Source organism: Bufo gargarizans, chromosome 4 (assembly GCF_014858855.1).
Source record: "Bufo gargarizans isolate SCDJY-AF-19 chromosome 4, ASM1485885v1, whole genome shotgun sequence".
Classification (NCBI taxonomy): Eukaryota; Metazoa; Chordata; class Amphibia; order Anura; family Bufonidae; genus Bufo; species Bufo gargarizans.
The window spans coordinates 24,872,063-24,891,979 of record NC_058083.1 but is presented as its reverse complement, the minus strand read 5'-3'; positions in this window follow the sequence as shown (position 1 = coordinate 24,891,979).

Below are 19,917 nucleotides of genomic sequence, written 5' to 3'. Positions count from 1 at the left end.
AGCAGACCGTGCACACGTGAAGGGCCCTGCACCCACTGAACATGCAGTGACCAAAGTGGAAATTATTGCATATCTGGCTCTTGCCCAGATATACAATAGGCCTGCCGAATTTGTCCATGAGGGCCGGGCCCCTGGGAACACCCGATGTTCCTGGAAGGGCTCTGTCCGGATGTGCAGCTGCCTCGTTGGGGCACCATTCCGTTGCATGAAATATTGACTGGCATGCGCCACAAGTGGGGGCTCAGAGACCAGCAAAATGCCTGCAGAACAGCTCCATATCCAGCACAGCCCAATTGGTCATGAACTGGAACTGTGCTAGGGAGGCTGCGGCTTTAGCCGCGAAGGACCGGTGGTAGTCATAGAACGCCGAGCCCCCATACTTGTGACCCAAATCTGCTGTGCCGAGCAGATGACGTCACGGAACAAGCTGAATGCGAGAACAAACTCCGGTATGGATAACTTGCGGTTCAACCAGGCATCCTTTGACCTCATAACCACAGACACTTCCCTGCAATCAATTGTTCTGTGCTCACTGGCATTGTGTGATGCTATGAGGATAGATGCCAGGTTAACCTCTTTGCCTGCCAGTATATCTTTCCTAATGTTCTCGGCCACAAAATAAGCTGGGATAATGGCCGGTGGGTTGGAGGACATACCTGGGGAAGCCGCCACAGGCCATGATACCGCAGTCACAGGCGCCACCGCCTGTGAAGTGGTGGCGGCCCTGGACTCCAGCTCCATGACCCTGTGCTGGATGTCCGCCACCGAGGCAGCCAGACTCCCCATAGTGGCATTTAACTGAGCCAGTGATGACTGGATTGTAGGCACTGCCAGCTGCTCACTGGGTGGAACCGGGCTGGACACCAGCAGCCTATAAAGTTCGGCTTTCCTGGCCAAAGCCGGGTGACTGATGCCCATTCTATTCAATTCTGCCACGAGCTTCGGGATGGTCCAGTTCCTCAGGGATCCATGACCAGCCAGGCCGGAAACCACGGACCCGGAGATGGACGAGGCGTCATCGATGTCTGAGGCCTGGGACATGTTGACCGTGTTTGTGATTATGCCCTGGATATCACCTGAGGACAAAAACCCTTGTTACTCGTGCGGACACCAGGCGTGCCTAGGACATCCCTGTGGCCCCCCCTCTCCCCCCCCCCCCATCAGTAAGACCGCCCCCGGCCTAAGGCCGGTCTGATGGACCAGAATTGATACTCACCTGGTTGTGGAATTTGACGATAATGGTACCGATACCGTACTGGAGGCTCGTACCACTGATTGAGGTGGACGCTTTGTTAACGGGAAGCCGAAGGCACGGAGAGCCCCCAACGTGCTGCCGTACAAATAAAAACAAATATGAAATCTAAATGCACCGGAAAATTACCAACCTGGTTGCGACAGGCTTGTACCGTCTTCCCCTGAGGGAAAAACGAAAAAACATGGCCTAAACGTTTTAGGCCAGCTGCTGAGGACTGAAGTGCCACCAACCAGGATGATAAGCCCCCCCCCCCGGGCGTGCTGCTGGGTTGTGCATGCCGCTAAGGGTGGATGTGCGCCAATCTTGGTGAAAAAAGACCCTGCGGACGTGCTGGACAGGACACCAGGCCACCGAGGCGGCTGACGCGACATTGCCTGAACGCTTCAGACAGACGTGAAACAAGAGACGAGGCAGACAACCTGGACGTACCAGGCAGGACCACGTGCCACCGGGGTAGCGGACGTAACATTTTACCGACGTTTACCAGCAGACATGCCACAGGAGACAAATATGACAACCTGGACGTTCCAGGCAGGACCACGTGCCACCGGCGTGGCAGACATACTTTGCCTGAACGTTTCAAGCAGACATGTAACATGAGACGAGTATGGCACCTGGACGTTCCAGGCGGGACCCGCTGTCCCGGAGTGACCAACACAATGACACTTGAACGCTTCAAGCGGACGCACCACATGAGAAAAAAACAGAAACCCTGGAGGTTCAGGCATGACACGGAGTGGAGGACGTACTATTGCCTGAACGCTTCAGGCAGACGCACCACAATAAACAGAGCGACAACCTGGGGTTCCAGGCCGGACCACATTCCACCGGAGTGGCGGACGCAAGGATGCCTGAATGCTTCAAGCAGACGTACCACAATAAACATGCGACTCACAATGAACAAAGTGACAACCTGGAGTTCCGAGCAGGACCACCTGCCACTAATAGACAAATGCAACATAGCTTGAACGCTTCAAGCCGACGTATCACACACAGACTAAGTGACAACCTGGACGTTCCAGGGAGAGACCTGAGACCTGGGGTGGCCCACAAAACAGCGCCTGAACGTTTCAAGCAACAAGCAACGAAAGACGGGTGTGACAACCTGGACGTGCCAAGGGGAACCACGTGCCACTGGTGCGGCGGCATGACATGGAAGACGTGTGACCGTGCCTGCAGCCAAACCCCTGTGACACATACCAAACCCGTATGGGACTCCGGACGTGCCACCTACTTGTAAGTAAAGAATCCTGGAATGGTGAGAGACGTCAGATACCGACCAGAACACAGCCACTGAAATATGATGACGCATTACAACAATGTAACAGGTAAGGAAAAAAAACCGCCCCCTTTTTTTTTTTTTTTTTGCAGGGCCAGCCGAGCTCCCCTGCTGGAGCCACAGGCCTGCCACCGACGCAGGCAACTGCTGCTCCAGCACGGGGCAGCCTCAGCAAGCAACAATTCCTTGTGATAACCTAACAACTGACCAATGCATGCATGCTGAAACCACCGGATCCCTGTTGGATCCTGTGGTACTGAACTTAATGCGACCACCTGGCGCTTGGTCAAGTCTAGACATGCCTGGTAGGGTAGCTCTGATGTGTGCCCCTCTGCCCAATAGCCACCGGAACTGCTTACTGCTGTGTACATGCCTGTAATCCCGTGCCTCCCAAGCATGCCCGCAGATCCCCCGGGGCAGCGTGCGCTGCCGGGGGCGGAGCCGCGGGCGCGCCTAGCAACCGGCACATGCAGCCGCCCCCCGGAACACACGCCCGCACATGACCGGCCGGCGGAGGCCTGCTCCCGACTTGCGCTATTGCTATTGCCCCCAGCAGAGTGCGGTGGACCCCAGACCTACGACTGTTAAGGCCGTGGAACAACACATGCCTCAAGCCGACATGACGATGAAGTGAGGCGGGACCACGGTACTCCCCCCTAACGTGTGTACATCGCTCCCGCAGCGGGTAAGGACCCGACCAGTGTGCGCTCGCCAATGCTGCCGATGCCCAGCACCGGATCGCCGCTTACCTGAGCCGTGTGAGATGTAGAAACGCCGACCTAATATTTACCCAGACCGAGCTTAAAGGAGCGGGACATGCAGAAACCAGACGTGACCGGAAGTAACAGGTACCTGGCTGCACGTCCCGTCCCTCTGCACTCCTCCGCATAAGTAGCCAGGGGGCGGGGCCTATGCCCCTCCCACAAATACAGGCTGCACGGCAGCCTTAACTACATATATGAGCTAACTAACTATCTGTATTATATATATAGAAGATAACTAACTATATCATGTAATTGGATAAGGAATAGGATCCAGATGAAAGCACAGAGCACAGCAATGACACTGCTCTCTCTCAGAACTTCATGAAAACTGTAGAAAATGGCTGCTGGGGAGTTTCTTATATAGTAAGGGGTAGGCAACTTTCCTATTGGTTGCTAGGGATGTTGCTAAGCTCTGACAAAGATATTGCAGCCTTCTCATTGACCCACAAGCAAGAAGGGAGGTTACTGATGAAAATAAATGTAGAATATTCGCGATTACGAATATATAGCACTATATTCTACAACTTTGCAAATTCTCGAAGTGCCGATATTCGCAATAAAAATTAGCAATTAGAATATTCGCAATCAGGCACCAGTGTTTGGAAATCGTGGTTGATCCATGCCTGATTCATCTTTATAAAGGTTAGTCTCTTCACATTTTGTGTTGAAAGGTGAGTTCTCTTTGGGGTAACTATGCCACCCGATGCTAAACACCCACTCTGATGCCACACTACTGCACGAGCAGGAAAGCTTGCCCAGGGCAAACTCGGGCAGTTGTGGCCACAATTCAAGTTTGGCAGTAGTCCAGGGGATCTTGGATCTGGGGTAACAGGGTGCACTCCAAGTATGCTACCACCTGCTGGTTCGGGTTCTGCTCCATGTCCTGCTGCTATTGGGTGGTTTCTTCAGTAGGTGGGTGAAGAAAAGTGCTCATTAGAGACTTTAGGCTTAAGTTGCTACTGATGGAGCTGGTCCACCTGCCCTCCAGCATTCATGGCAGTGGAGCGTGAGCTCAGAGGATTCCCCGGTCAGACTTTCATGAGGATTAACAATGGCGCACATAGGCAGCGACCAATTGACCGCAAAGCATGTCTCAGTAGTAGCTGAGTTGTTCATTCCTCTCAGAAAGTGTAAAAAGGGCCCCCATTTTGCACCAGTAGTGAGGTTTTTACATTGCAGAAAGCCAGTAGTCATCCCTCTCCCGAATGGTGATAATGTGGCTGTCACTACTAGTGATGAGCGGCAGGGGCTATATTCAAATTCGCAATATTTCACAAATATTTGGGCGAATGTTCGTCATATATTTGCAAATTCGAGATTATTTTCTTGATTGCAAAAAATTGGCAAAGTAATATTTGAGTAATGCGAGCAAAATACCGGCGTGGGTCACTTTTGCTACATTTTGCAAGCTGGTATAAGTTTCCTGAGACTGAAGAAAATGGTTGGAACGGCAGAACATTACAATAGATTTATATGCAGTTAGAGTGCTCCAATATACTTGCGAATGCGCTAATCGGCACTAATGATGCAAATATTTTGGCGCAATATGTGAAACGTCAGATTTTAGCAGGTCTGCACATATGTATGGACAGCAGAACCTATCACAACTACCTAACACCCTGCTCTGCAACAGCTACACTATATCAGGATCTAAGCTACACTGACTATCTCCACTAACTATCTGTATTATATATAATATATTATATAAGCTATCTAACTATCTATCTAATGTAGTGTGGAAAGCACAGAGCACAGCAATGACACTGCTCTCTCTCAGAACTTTAAAAAACTGCAGAAAATGGCTGCTGGGGAGGTTCTTATATAGTAAGGGGTAGGCAGCTTTCCTATTGGTTGCTAGGGATGTTGCTAAGCTCGGACAAAGACATTGCAGCCTTCTCATTGGCCCACAAGTAAGAAGGGAGGTTACTGATGAAAAAAAGAGATTATTCGACACTACAAATATAGATCACTATATTCTAAATATTAGAGAATTCTCGAAGTGCCGATATTCGCGATTAATATTCGCGATTCAAATATTCGCACCCAACACTAGTCACTATGCAAGCAACTCAGCATGCATCTGGCTATTTGCGCAAGGGACTTGGGGGGAATCCCTGCCTCCATCACAACTGCATACTGCCTTGGCATGTAGGGGTCATATGCGTCATCTTCGTAGTTTCACCCTGGCTCGTCCTGCTCCTCCTGCTCCTTTCCTGTCATTTGGGCAGATAAAATTCCTAGTTCTGTATAGAATTCCTGGTTTTTCATGTCCTTCTCCTTGCCCTTATCCTCCTCCTGTGCCATTTCAGCCCCCACAGGGCTCAGGTGGCTGTGAGATGTAGACACCAAGTCTTCTGTTCTCTCACCAGTCAGATTTAGGCCTTATGCACACGGCCGTGTTCCGTGGCTGAGAGTGGTCCGTGACCGAGAGCAGGAGAGCACGGCATCATTGGTTGCTATGATGCCGTGCACTTCATGCCGCCGCTGGACTACAGTCGAGTGTATTACTGTAGTCCAGCGGCGGCATGAAGCGCACGGCGTCATAGCAACCAATGATGCCGTGCTCTCCTGCTCTCGGTCACGGACCACTCTCAGCCACGGAACACGGCCGTGTGCATAAGGCCTAAATCTGACTGGTGAGAGAACAGAAGACTTGGTGTCTACATCTCACAGCCACCTGAGCCCTGTGGGGGCTGAAATGGCACAGGAGGAGGATAAGGACACGGCCGTGTGTTCGGCCTTATCAGCATCCCCTCCAGAACGTGAATGAGTGGAATTATATAATTCATCCCGCAGTCGTTGTGACTGACAAATAAAGTGGCTCACTCAAATGGTGTGATCAAACATAAGTCTGTATAAAACAGAACAGATTAAGTATAAATGGTGCAGTATGTGAACTAGGTAAATGCTCCTATATATTAAAAGGCCTGTTGACAATGAGTTTGATGCATAGCATGTCTATGCATAACTGAACAGATCAATTATTAAAGGTGCAGTAGGTGAACTAGGTAAACGCACTTGTATATTAGACCTTCTGTTGAGACTAAGTCTGATGCACAGTAAGTCTATGTATAACAGAACAGATTAAGTATAAATGGTGCAGCAGACAAACTAGATAAATGCACCTATTTACTGTATTAGACCACCTGTTGACAATGAGTCTGATGTACAGTGAGACGATGTATAACAGAACAGAGTAAGAATGAATGGCGCAGCATGTGAACAAGATGCACAGGGCGATTACACTGAGCCTGCACTGTTCCTGCAGTCTCCCTATGCTCTCCCTACAGTGTCTAAAAACTCTCCCTATAATCTCCCTGCTCTGTCCCAATCAAATATTCTACAATTAAAAGCTTGCTAAAACACTGTCCCTAGGGCTTGCCACTTCTATGCTCAGTTTACAGTGCATTGGCAACAAGGATTAGGCTTTTATAGGGCTGTGACATCACAGGGGACAGCTAGCTACACAGCATTATGGGTCACATCATGTTCCCGGGCTTCTTACTTTCTCTTTGTAACATGTGTAGCTGCCATTTTAAGAAAGAAAAAAAAAACTAAAACATTTGTTACCACTAAGTGGAAGGAAATTTGGATTTGCGATAAATCTAATTTCTCCTGAAATTTGTATTGAAGTCAATTTTGCTTCACTTTGATTCACTCAACACTATTCATGAGGAGACATGCAGTACAGAGAGGAGGTGGGGATGTGGATAATGAGCAGCAGCACTTGTATGCAGTCTTTATTACCACAGCCCCACATTACCACAGTCTGTCCTGTCCGTCGTCTGCGTGCTTCAGCAGTAATGTGATCACGAGCAGCACGTCCCTGCTGAACCAGTCATTGAGTGGATCTGTGTATGTGACCATCAGCCGGATGTAAACATTGTGAGGACTGGAAGATGGAGGCAGTGCAGAGAACTGGGGCGGTGTAAAGCAGGTAAGTATAAATCTTCTGTATCAGGGGGCAGGCCGCAGGAACATAAAACATCATTAATACCAGAAAACCCTAGGAGTTGTCCCATGAAAAATATCAGTTGGAAAACTTGTTGGCCTTCTTCCCAAAACTACTACCTCCTCTAGACAAGCTGTGGTGGGCTGTGTTGAGCACCCAGGTAGGACTTACCTCATTGACTTTGATTTCAGTACTCTTCTGTTAATGAGCTTGCATGCTTATATGGGTTAATCCCCCCCCCCCCTAACAAAAATAAATCTCTTATAAAAATGTAGGTTTTTCACACTGGAGAATTAGTTAAGTATTATCAATTTTGTAGCAGCTGAAAATTATTTTGGCATTTCAGTTGCAGCACCGGCTGTAAGCACACCGTGGTCCTCAGAGTGCCTGATGAAGGGCGATTGTTAGCCTGAAACGTTGCAACTGACATACCACCTACTCCGGCTGAAATAATATTAAATAAAATCATTAATTATCATCAGTTAAGGAGTGCTGTCTAAATATTTGTGACAAAGACATTTGAAACAATACAAAAAATATATACAGTAACATGAACAATAGAGTTGAGCGAACACCTGGATGTTCGGGTTCGAGAAGTTCGGCCGAACTTCCCGGAAATGTTCGGGTTCGGGAGCCGAACCCGATCCGAACTTCGTCCCGAACCCGAACCCCATTGAAGTCAATGGGGACCCGAACTTTTCGGCACTAAAACGGCTGTAAAACAGCCCAGGAAAGGGCTAGAGGGCTGCAAAAGGCAGCAACATGTAGGTAAATCCCCTGCAAACAAATGTGGATAGGGAAATGAATTAAAATAAAAATTAAATAAATAAAAATTAACCAAAATCAATTGGAGAGAGGTCCCATAGCAGAGAATCTGGCTTCCCGTCACCCACCACTGCAACAGTCCATTCTCAGATATTTAGGCCCCGGCACCCAGGCAGAGGAGAGAGGTCCCGTAACAGAGAATCTGGCTTCATGTCAGCAGAGAATCAGTCTCATATCATAGCAGAGAATCAGGCTTCACGTCACCCACCACTGCAACAGTCCATTTTCATAAATTTAGGCCCAGCACCCAGGCAGAGGAGAGAGGTCCCGTAACAGAGGATCTGGCTTCATGTCAGCAGAGAATCAGTCTGCATGTCATAGCAGAGAATCAGGCTTCACGTCAGCCACCACTGCAACAGTCCATTGGCATATATTTAGGCCCAGCACCCAGGCAGAGGAGAGAGGTCCCGTAACAGACAATCTGGCTTCATGTCAGCAGAGAATCAGTCTGCATGTCATAGCAGAGAATGAGGCTTCACGTCACCCACCACTGCAACAGTCCATTTTCATAAATTTAGGCCCAGCACCCAGGCAGAGGAGAGAGGTCCCGTAACAGACAATCTGGCTTCATGTCAGCAGAGAATTAGTCTGCATGTCATAGCAGAGAATGAGGCTTCACGTCAGCCACCACTGCAACAGTCCATTGGCATATATTTAGGCCCTGGCACCCAGACAGAGGAGAGGTTCATTCAACTTTGGGTAGCCTCGCAATATAATGGTAAAATGAAAATAAAAATAGGATTGAATGAGGAAGTGCCCTGGAGTCCAATAATATATGGTTAAGGGGAGGTAGTTAATGTCTAATCTGGACAAGGGACGGACAGGTCCTGTGGGATCCATGCCTGGTTCATTTTTATGAACGTCAGCTTGTCCACATTGGCTGTAGACAGGCGGCTGCGTTTGTCTGTAATGACGCCCCCTGCCGTGCTGAATACACGTTCAGACAAAACGCTGGCTGCCGGGCAGGCCAGCACCTCCAAGGCATAAAAGGCTAGCTCTGGCCACGTGGACAATTTAGAGACCCAGAAGTTGAATAGGGCCGAACCATCAGTCAGTACGTGGAGGGGTGTGCACACGTACTGTTCCACCATGTTAGTGAAATGTTGCCTCCTGCTAACACGTTGCGTATCAGGTGGTGGTGCAGTTAGCTGTGGCGTGTTGACAAAAGTTTTCCACATCTCTGCCATGCTAACCCTGCCCTCAGAGGAGCTGGCCGTGACACAGCTGCCTTGGCGACCTCTTGCTCCTCCTCTGCCTTGGCCTTGGGCTTCCACTTGTTCCCCTGTGACATTTGGGAATGCTCTCAGTAGCGCGTCTACCAACGTGCGCTTGTACTCGCGCATCTTCCTATCACGCTCCAGTGCAGGAAGTAAGGTGGGCACATTGTCTTTGTAGCGTGGATCCAGCAGGGTGGCAACCCAGTAGTCCGCACAGGTTAAAATGTGGGCAACTCTGCTGTCGTTGCGCAGGCACTGCAGCATGTAGTCGCTCATGTGTGCCAGGCTGCCCAGGGGTAAGGACAAGCTGTCCTCTGTGGGAGGCGTATCGTCATCGTCCTGCCTTTCCCCCCAGCCACGCACCAGTGATGGACCCGAGCTGCGTTGGGTGCCACCCCGCTGTGACCATGCTTCATCCTCATCCTCCTCCACCTCCCCCTCATCCTCGTCCTCCTCGTCCTCCAGTAGTGGGCCCTGGCTGGCCACATTTGTACCTGGCCTCTGCTGTTGCCAAAAACCTCCCTCTGAGTCACTTCGAAGAGACTGGCCTGAAAGTGCTAAAAATGACCCCTCTTCCTCCTCCTCCTCCTCCTCCTCCTGGGCCACCTCCTCTTCCATCATCACCCTAAGTGTTTTCTCAAGGAGACATAGAAGTGGTATTGTAACGCTGATAACGGTGTCATCGCCACTGGCCATGTTGGTGGAGTACTCGAAACAGCGCAACAGGGCACACAGGTCTCGCATGGAGGCCCAGTCATTGGTGGTGAAGTGGTGCTGTTCTGTAGTGCGACTGACCCGTGCGTGCTGCAGCTGAAACTCCACTATGGCCTGCTGCTGCTCGCACAGTCTGTCCAGCATGTGCAAGGTGGAGTTCCACCTGGTGGGCACGTCGCATATGAGGCGGTGAGCGGGAAGGCCGAAGTTACGCTGTAGCGCAGACAGGCGAGCAGCAGCAGGATGTGAACGCCGGAAGCGCGAACAGACGGCCCGCACTTTATGCAGCAGCTCTGACATGTCGGGGTAGTTGTGAATGAACTTCTGCACCACCAAATTCAGCACATGCGCCAAGCAAGGGATGTGCGTCAAATTGGCTAGTCCCAGAGCTGCAACGGGATTTCGCCCATTATCACACACCACCAGGCCGGGCTTGAGGCTCACCGGCAGCAACCACTTGTCGGTCTGTTGTTCAATACCCCGCCACAACTCCTGTGCGGTGTGGGGCCTGTCCCCCAAACATATGAGTTTCAGAATGGCCTGCTGACGTTTACCCCGGGCTGTGCTGAAGTTGGTGGTGAAGGTGTGTGGCTGACTGGATGAGCAGGTGGAAGAAGAGGAGGAGGAAGCCGAGAAGGAGGAGGTGGCAACAGGAGGCAAAGAATGTTGCCCTGCGATCCTTGGCGGCGGAAGGACGTGCGCCAAACAGCTCTCCGCCTGGGGCCCAGCTGCCACTACATTTACCCAGTGTGCAGTTAGGGAGATATAGCGTCCCTGGCCGTGCTTACTGGTCCACATATCTGTGGTTAGGTGGACCTTGCCACAGATGGCGTTGCGCAGTGCACACTTGATTTTATCGGATACTTGGTTGTGCAGGGAAGGCACGGCTCTCTTGGAGAAGTAGTGGCGGCTGGGAACAACATACTGTGGGACAGCAAGCGACATGAGCTGTTTGAAGCTGTCTGTGTCCACCAGCCTAAATGACAGCATTTCATAGGCCAGTAGTTTAGAAATGCTGGCATTCAGGGCCAGGGATCGAGGGTGGCTAGGTGGGAATTTACGCTTTCTCTCAAATGTTTGTGAGATGGAGAGCTGAACGCTGCCGTGTGACATGGTTGAGACGCTTGGTGACGGAGGTGGTGGTGGTGGTGTTGGTGGTACATCCCCTGTTTGCTGGGCGGCAGGTGCCAACGTTCCTCCAGAGGCGGAGGAAGAGGCCGAGGCGGCAGCAGCAGAAGAGGCCGAGGCGGCAGCAGCAGAAGAGGTAGCAGGGGGAGCCTGAGTGACTTCCTTGGTTTTAAGGTGTTTACTCCACTGCAGTTCATGCTTTGCATGCAGGTGCCTGGTCATGCAGGTTGTGCTCAGGTTCAGAACGTTAATGCCTCGCTTAAGGCTCTGATGGCACAGCGTGCAAACCACTCGGGTCTTGTCGTCAGCACATTGTTTGAAGAAGTGCCATGCCAGGGAACTCCTTGAAGCTGCCTTTGGGGTGCTCGGTCCCAGATGGCGGCGGGCAGTAGCAGGCGGAGTCTCTTGGCGGCGGGTGTTCTGCTTTTGCCCACTGCTCCCTCTTTTGCTACGCTGTTGGCTCGGTCTCACCACTGCCTCTTCCTCCGAACTGTGAAAGTCAGTGGCACGACCTTCATTCCATGTGGGGTCTAGGACCTCATCATCCCCTGCATCGTCTTCCACCCAGTCTTGATCCCTGACCTCCTGTTCAGTCTGCACACTGCAGAAAGACACAGCAGTTGGCACCTGTGTTTCGTCATCATCAGAGACATGCTGAGGTGGTATTCCCATGTCCTCATCATCAGGAAACATAAGTGGTTGTGCGTCAGTGCATTCTATATCTTTCACCGCTGGGGAAGGGCTAGGTGGATGCCCTTGGGAAACCCTGCCAGCGGAGTCTTCAAACAGCATAAGAGACTGCTGCATAACTTGAGGCTGAGACAGTTTCCCTGGTATGCATGGGGGTGATGTGACAGACTGATGGGGTTGGTTTTCAGGCGCCATCTGTGCGCTTTCTGCAGAAGACTGGGTGGGAGATAATGTGAACGTGCTGGATCCACTGTCGGCCACCCAATTGACTAATGCCTGTACCTGCTCAGGCCTTACCATCCTTAGAACGGCATTGGGCCCCACCATATATCGCTGTAAATTCTGGCGGCTACTGGGACCTGAGGTAGTTGGTACACTAGGACGTGTGGATGTGGCAGAACGGCCACGTCCTCTCCCAGCACCAGAGGGTCCACTAACACCACCATGACCATGTCCACGTCCGCGTCCCTTACTAGATGTTTTTCTCATTGTTATGGTTCACCACAACAACAAAAATATTATTTGGCCCAATGTATTGTATTCAAATTCAGCGGGATATAAATTTGACGCCTAGTATTTAGGCGCTGGGTGACCGGTATGGATTTACTAACAGAATTAGACTTGGAAATGCACAGTAGCGTGTGTGTGAAGTTATTCTGAATGACCCTATGTGCACCTTGAATATTATATACCCTTTTAGGGATAGATTTCAAATAGCTCTGATATAGCAGAAACCACTAAATTATGAAATTGCTAAATTGGGAATTGTATTTCAACCCAGAACAAAAAATGTGCTTTGACGGACACTAAATAACTTTCCCAGCCACAACAGGACAGCGGTAACGAGAGATTTAGCGGGATATAAATTTGAGGCCTAGTATTTAGGCGCTGGGTGACCGGTATGGATTTAGTGACAGAATTAGACTTGGAAATGCACAGTAGCGTGTGTGTGAAGTTATTCTGAATGACCCTATGTGCACCTTGAATATTATATACCCTTTTAGGGATAGATTTCAAATAGCTCTGATATAGCAGAAACCACTAAATTATGAAATTGCTAAATTGGGAATTGTATTTCAACCCAGAACAAGAAATGTGCTTGAACGGACACTAAATAACTTTCCCAGCCACAACAGGACAGCGGTAACGAGAGATTTAGCGGGATATAAATTTGAGGCCTAGTATTTAGGCGCTGGGTGACCGGTATGGATTTAGTGACAGAATTAGACTGGGATATGGCCAAAAAATAACCACACTATTGCTGGTTAAATGCACTTGGTGACGGGCGCAGCTTGCCCCTGATGTAGTATATGGCCAAAAAATGAACAGACTATTGCTGGTTAAATGCACTTGGTGTCACAGCTTGACGAACCACACTACTGAGGGTTAAATGCACTTGGTGACGGGCGCAGCTTGCCCCTGATGTAGTAAATGGCCAAAAAATAAACAGACTATTGCTGGTTAAATGCACTTGGTGTGACAGCTTCACCCTGATGTAGGCTTTAGCCAAAAAACAACCACACCATTGAGGGTTAAATGCACTTGGTGACAGGCGCAGCTTGCCCCTGATTTAGTATATGGCCAAAAAATGAACAGACTATTGCTGGTTAAATGCACTTGGTGTGACAGCTTCACCCTGATGTAGGCTTTAGCCAAAAAACAACCACACCATTGAGGGTTAAATGCACTTGGTCGCAGCTTGGATGCACTTGGTCGCAGCACCGCACAAGACACAAAATGGCCGCCGATCACCCCAGAAAAAAGTGACTGACAAACGGTCTGGGCAGCCTAAAAACAGTGAGTGAGCATTTGAATTTCAGCAGCTCAATGATGCACAGCTGCAGATCGATCGATTAATCAAGTGAAGTCTTTTGGAGGAGTTAATCTGCCTAATCTCGCCCTACTGTCGCATCCGCAACCTCTCCCTACGCTAATCAGAGCAGAGTGACGGGCGGCGCTATGTGACTCCAGCTTAAATAGAGGCTGGGTCACATGGTGCTCTGGCCAATCACAGCCATGCCAATAGTAGGCATGGCTGTGACGGCCTCTTGGGGCAAGTAGTATGACGCTTGTTGATTGGCTGCTTTGCAGCCTTTCAAAAAGCGCCAAGAAAGCGTCACAAAAGCGCCAAGAAAGCGACGAACACCGAACCCGAACCCGGACTTTTACGAAAATGTCCGGGTTCGGGTCCGTGTCACGGACACCCCAAAATTCGGTACGAACCCGAACTATACAGTTCGAGTTCGCTCATCCCTAATGAACAATAAAAAAAATCCAAAAATAATGAAACCATATAAGAGCAGATCCAGTTCCTATAGCTATTTCTTCTTCATAAACTAGAAATGTAATACTTAGTAAAAATTAAGCAGGCATTAACATTTTCATAAATCTGGTTTATTTAAAAAATGAATTTAATTTTGGACCATTTAACACAAAGGTCATTAGTGCTACTTGTCCAGTCCCATACATTATCAATATCCACCACTAATGATCTGCCATTACAGCCAAAGCCATTGGGGCTATGCTAGACATTTTTAAATATCAAGTACACTATTAGTCAAGCATGAGAAAACATTAGTGAAAAATTAATCCATTAAAGATTAATGTGCTTATCTGCATTAACATACTTGGTGATGGGGCTAAATAAAATTCTAGGCGTTATTAACTTGATACTTAGTTTAAAGATTGTGAATGTTTATAACCCTAACTGAATAGATGACTTACAGCAGCTTATTTCATAATCACACAAATCTACAAGAGTTTGTTCATATAATTATTCTAGATAAGCGAATCACTCACAATTGAATTCAAGTTCAATTCTGCCAAATTGATTCTACTCAAATCTGCAGTGACCCAATTGGACTGAAAATTTGTTTATGACACTCTGAGGTCTTCTAGAACTCCTTTGTTTTCTTTGTTTCTCAAGTTTTTTAAAATGTGTTATTAATTTCCCTCTCTATATCAATTCAGATCCACCTACTTTTTTTTACAAAATTTGGGCTGAATCCAATTTGTCTATAATTGATTCACTCGTCTCTAATATCTTGCAGTAATCCGTTACATAAATTACACTTATTGACAAAAATAAATAAAAATGACGCATCAAAAAGGAGTTGTTGGAATTGAATGATACTTTCTATGTGTGACTTTACTGATGATTATTATTATTTATTATTAAAGCACCATTCATTCCATAGCGCTGTACATATGAGAAGAGGTATACATACATAATACAGACAATTGCACTAAGCATGAACAAGACGAGTTACAAACTGGTACAGAAGGAGAGAGGGCCCTGCCCGTGAGGGCTTACAATCTACATGGTATGGGAGAAGGACACAGTAGGTGCGGGTGAAGCCGGTCATTGCGGTATAGAGGCAGCAGGGTAAATGGTTGTAGGCTTGTCTGAAGAGTTGGGTTTTTAGGTTTCTTTTGAAGGATTCCACTGTAGGTGAGAGTCTGATATGTTGGGGTAGCGAGTTCCAGAGAATGGGGGATGCACGGGAGAAATCTTGGAGGCGATTGTGGGAAGATGTGATAAGAGGAGAGGAGAGAAGGAGGTCTTGTGAGGATCGGTGATATATGATGGTATATGATGATATATGGAGGTGATTACAATATTAGAGCGAAAGGAGAACTTTATTCGGGAAAATGGTGCATTTCAGAGAAGGCTCTAGAACCCTATTGGGCTGTCTCTAGCCTGGATACAAGATGAGATACAGTATATAGTTGGGCATGAAGAAAAAAAAATGCTCCTTTAACCTTTTCTACCAGGAGGTTATTTTGAATTTTCATTTTTTCGCTCCCACCCTTCACTAACTTTTTATTTTTCCATTCACATAGTCGTATATTTTGTGGGACAAGTTGTACTTTCCAACACCGTCCATTTAATATTGCATAGAATGCAGTGGGGAAAAAATTCCAAAGGTGGTAAAATTAGGGGGGGACGCAATTTTGCCACAGTTTTCTGAGTGTTCTTTATTAGGTAAAACTGAGTTGTGATCTTCATTCTCCAGGTCAATACAAATCCGATGATACCACATATGTATACTTTTTCTTGCATTTTGATGCTGAAAAAAAATAATGGAAAAAAACATTTTTTTGCTGTCATATTCTGACCCCTATAACTTTTTTTGTAGTTATTTGTGCAGAGCTCTATGAGGGCTCATTTTAAGGTCCTTGCATGAACTGCATAATTTTTTCAATTTCACTTCATTTAGATTTTTTTCCCATCTCCCCACTACATCATATGCAATACTAAACGGTGACATTAGAAAGTGCAACCCCTTATATGGCTATTTGAAAGGGGAAAAAAAAAATGTCTCCTGAAAGGCAGGGAATAAAAAACAAAGACAAAAAAAAAAAAAGAGAGAGAAAAATTATGTGAATGAAGGGTTAAAAAAACAGCCACATCCGTCTATGTTTTTTTTGGGGGGGCAACTTAAAGCCTCATGCAGACGTCCGTGTCGGTTTTGGATCAGTGGTAACACAGACCACGTTCAATCCATGTTTTCTCCCGTGACAGATCCGTGTTGGGTCAGTTTTTTGCTGTCCGTGTTGCATCCGTGTTTCAATGACACTGAACAGCTGAAATATAATTTTCAAAGCATCTCTTCTTAATGATCCATGAAATACGGATGCAACACGGATGGCATCCGTGTTGCATCCGTATTTTTCACGGAACCATAGACTATAATGGGCGTGAGGGATCTGGGAACACGGACCAAGATAGGACATGCATCCGTGCTTAAAACACGGACCGTGCTAAAAAAAACTGATGTGTGAATACACACATTCAAATGAATGGGGACGTGTGCTGTCCGCGGAGAACACGTACAGCACACGTACGTGAAACACTGACGTGTGAATGAGGTTTAACACGGCTCCATTGAAGTCAAAGGGGCTGAACTGCAATCCCCACAGGACAGGTGTGAAGCTGATTTAGAAGACGAATCCATGTTTTTGAATCCTGTTGTGAGCTCCTGGAAAGCCATTCTTGCACAGGGGCCACTGTTCTCCAGGTGGTCATATATAAGCCATGAAGAATGACTGCTGTTGTAGGGTTGTCATATAGAGTAATTCAACTATATAGCAATTGACATTTTAATTAAAATCTGCATGTCAGCGCCCCTACAATCTGAACCTCATCCTTTTAATCCTGTACCCGGGATAGTTTTCACCATCATTAAAGTCAATTGTCATCATGTTACTCAAGGCACAAACAACGGTCTTGTCAATACAAGCTTACTACACCATAGCTAATTGGCCTAGTGGAAATAATTGGTATTGAAAACGCATAATATATCTATTAGTTGAGTAATAACTCAATGTCTACATCCGACCATTATTAGGGAGTGAACTTTCAAAGTCGTTTTAGTTTAAAGGGGTATCCCATGATTAATGTAAATAATAAATCTCTCTCTAACATAGAACCAGCCCTATACCTCACATGGAACCAGAGATCTCCTAATTCACTGCTCCAATTTCTAAGATAGATTTATTTTAGATTTTCACATGAGAAGGTGTGTGCTTCCTGCTGCAGCTCTCTCCTTATCACAGCTCGGGGGGGTCCTTGCTACTACAGATATCTCCTTATCACAGCTCAGGGGGCGTGTCCTTGCTACTACAGATCTCTCCTTATCACAGCTCAAGAGGTATGTATTTTCTGCTGCAGCTCACTCCCTCACACAGTTCTGGGGCTTGTCCTTGCTAATGCTGATATCTACCTATCAAAGCTAGGGGTGTTTATTACCTCCTCCCACTCTCTTCTTATCACAGATCGGGTGGGGTGTCCTTTCTGCTGCACCTCTCTCCCTGTAACTGTTACAGGTTCTAACAGTAGATATGGCTGGTGGCAGTTGAAGGATGGAACTAAAGTGGACAGGGGAATAAGAAAATGGACAAACAGCAGGTGGCGCTATACAGACACATTTTTATTGACTAAGGGCTCTTTCACACTTGCGTTGTTCTGTTCCGGCATAGAGTTCTGTCGTCAGGGCTCTATGCCGGAAGAATCCTGATCAGGATTATCCTAATGCATTCTGAATGGAGAGAAATCCGTTCAGGATGCATCAGGATGTCTTCAGTTCAGGACCGGAACGTTTTTTGGCCAGAGAAAATACTGCAGCATGCTGCGCTTTTTGCTCCGGCCAAAAATCCTGAACACTTGCCGCAAGGCCGGACCCGGAATTAATGCCCATTGAAAGGCTATAATCCGGATACGGCCTTAAGCTAAACGTCGTTTCGGCGCATTGCCGGATCCGACGTTTAGCTTTTTCTGAATGGTTACCATGGCTGCCAGGACGCTAAAGTCCTGTTTGCCATGGTAAAGTGTAGTGGGGAGCGGGGGAGCAGTATACTTACTGTCCGTGCAGCTCCCGGGGCGCTTCAGAGTGACGTCAGGGCGCCCCATGCGCATGGATGACGTGATCGCATGGACACGTCATCCATGCGCATGGGGCGCTCTGACGTCATTCTGGAGCACCCCGGGAGCCGCACGGACTGTAAATATACCGCTCCCCACTACTACTATGGCAACCAGGACTTTAATAGCGTCCTGGCTGCCATAGTAACACTGAACGCATTTTGAAGACGGATCCGTCTTCAAATGCTTTCAGTTCACTTGCGTTTTTCCGGATCCGGCGTGTAATTCCGGCAAATGGAGTACACGATGGATCCGGACAACGCAAGTGTGAAAGAGGCCTAACTCAGTGGCAACATTATATTTTTCACTTTATAAGGGTACTTTCACACTTGCGTTTTTCTTTTCCGGCATAGAGTTCCGTCACAGGGGCTCTATACCGGAAAATAACTGATCAGGCATATCCCCATGCATTCTGAATGGAGAGTAATCCGTTCAGTTTGCATCAGGATGTCTTCAGTTCAGTCGTTTTGACTGATCAGGCAAAAGAGAAAACCGTAGCATGCTACGGTTTTATCTCCGGCGAAAAAAACGGAAGACTTGCCTGAATGCCGGATCCGGCATTCAAAATACCGGAATGCCGGATCCGTCCTTCCGGTCTGCGCATGCGCAGACCTTTAAAAAAATAAAAAAAAACTGATCTGTTTTGCCTGATGACACCGGAAAAACGGATCCGGTATTGCAATGCATTTTTCTGACTGATCAGGCATTTTTCTGACTGATCAGGATCCTGATCAGTCTGAAAAATGCCTGATCAGTCAGAAAAAAAGACATCCGTTTGCATACAGTTTGCCTGATCAGGCAGTCAGTTCAGGCAACGGAACTGCCTGCCGGAATCAAGCAACGCAAGTGTGAAAGTACCCTAAGATGTGCCTGATGATAAATAGCACCTAGGTTTTAGAGTAGGAAAAAAAATATATATATTTTCATCAGACCTCAGATCACACTCCCAGTTGTCATCAGACATTAATTCAGTATAAGCTGCCATAACCGCTGTGTGATTAGTGTACTCTGCACTATGCTGATCTGTGATAGATAGATAGATAGATAGATAGATAGATAGATAGATAGATAGATAGATAGATAATAGATATGAGATAGATAGATAGACAGACATACAGATAGTTGGGGGTCACACCTTCATATATTATGACGCCACTTTAGACCTCCATGTAACTTTCAGGCTGCTACTTCACAGTAAAGGAATCTGTCCCTGTAAATATTCCTACGCTGCTGCATGTATGAGCAATCTAAAGTGAAATGAAACAACTCTACAATGCTAATTGAAAGAACAAGCTGCAGATCAGTAGATGACTAGTAGATCAGTAGATACTTTTCAGACATTTTAAGAACAAGCCTTCATTACCCTGCCATTGTAAAAGTAAAATCCAACTGCTAGCTGCTGCAAAAGCCAAATATTTTCAATACCCCTTCAGATATTTTAAACATGGTGATTTCATATGTCAAGTAGGACGAGATGATGAATGAGGGCTTCTATTTACAACCTTTTAGCAAACAATAGCTTTTTATCCTCATCTGCAATTATGCAACATTTACGTGATGGAAAGCTACAGAAAATGTTCCAGGGTACTTACAAAAGAAAGGAAAAATACATTGTAGGAAATCACAACAGAACACAACATGAGAAAGAAAGTTAGAAAAAGGCAGAAAA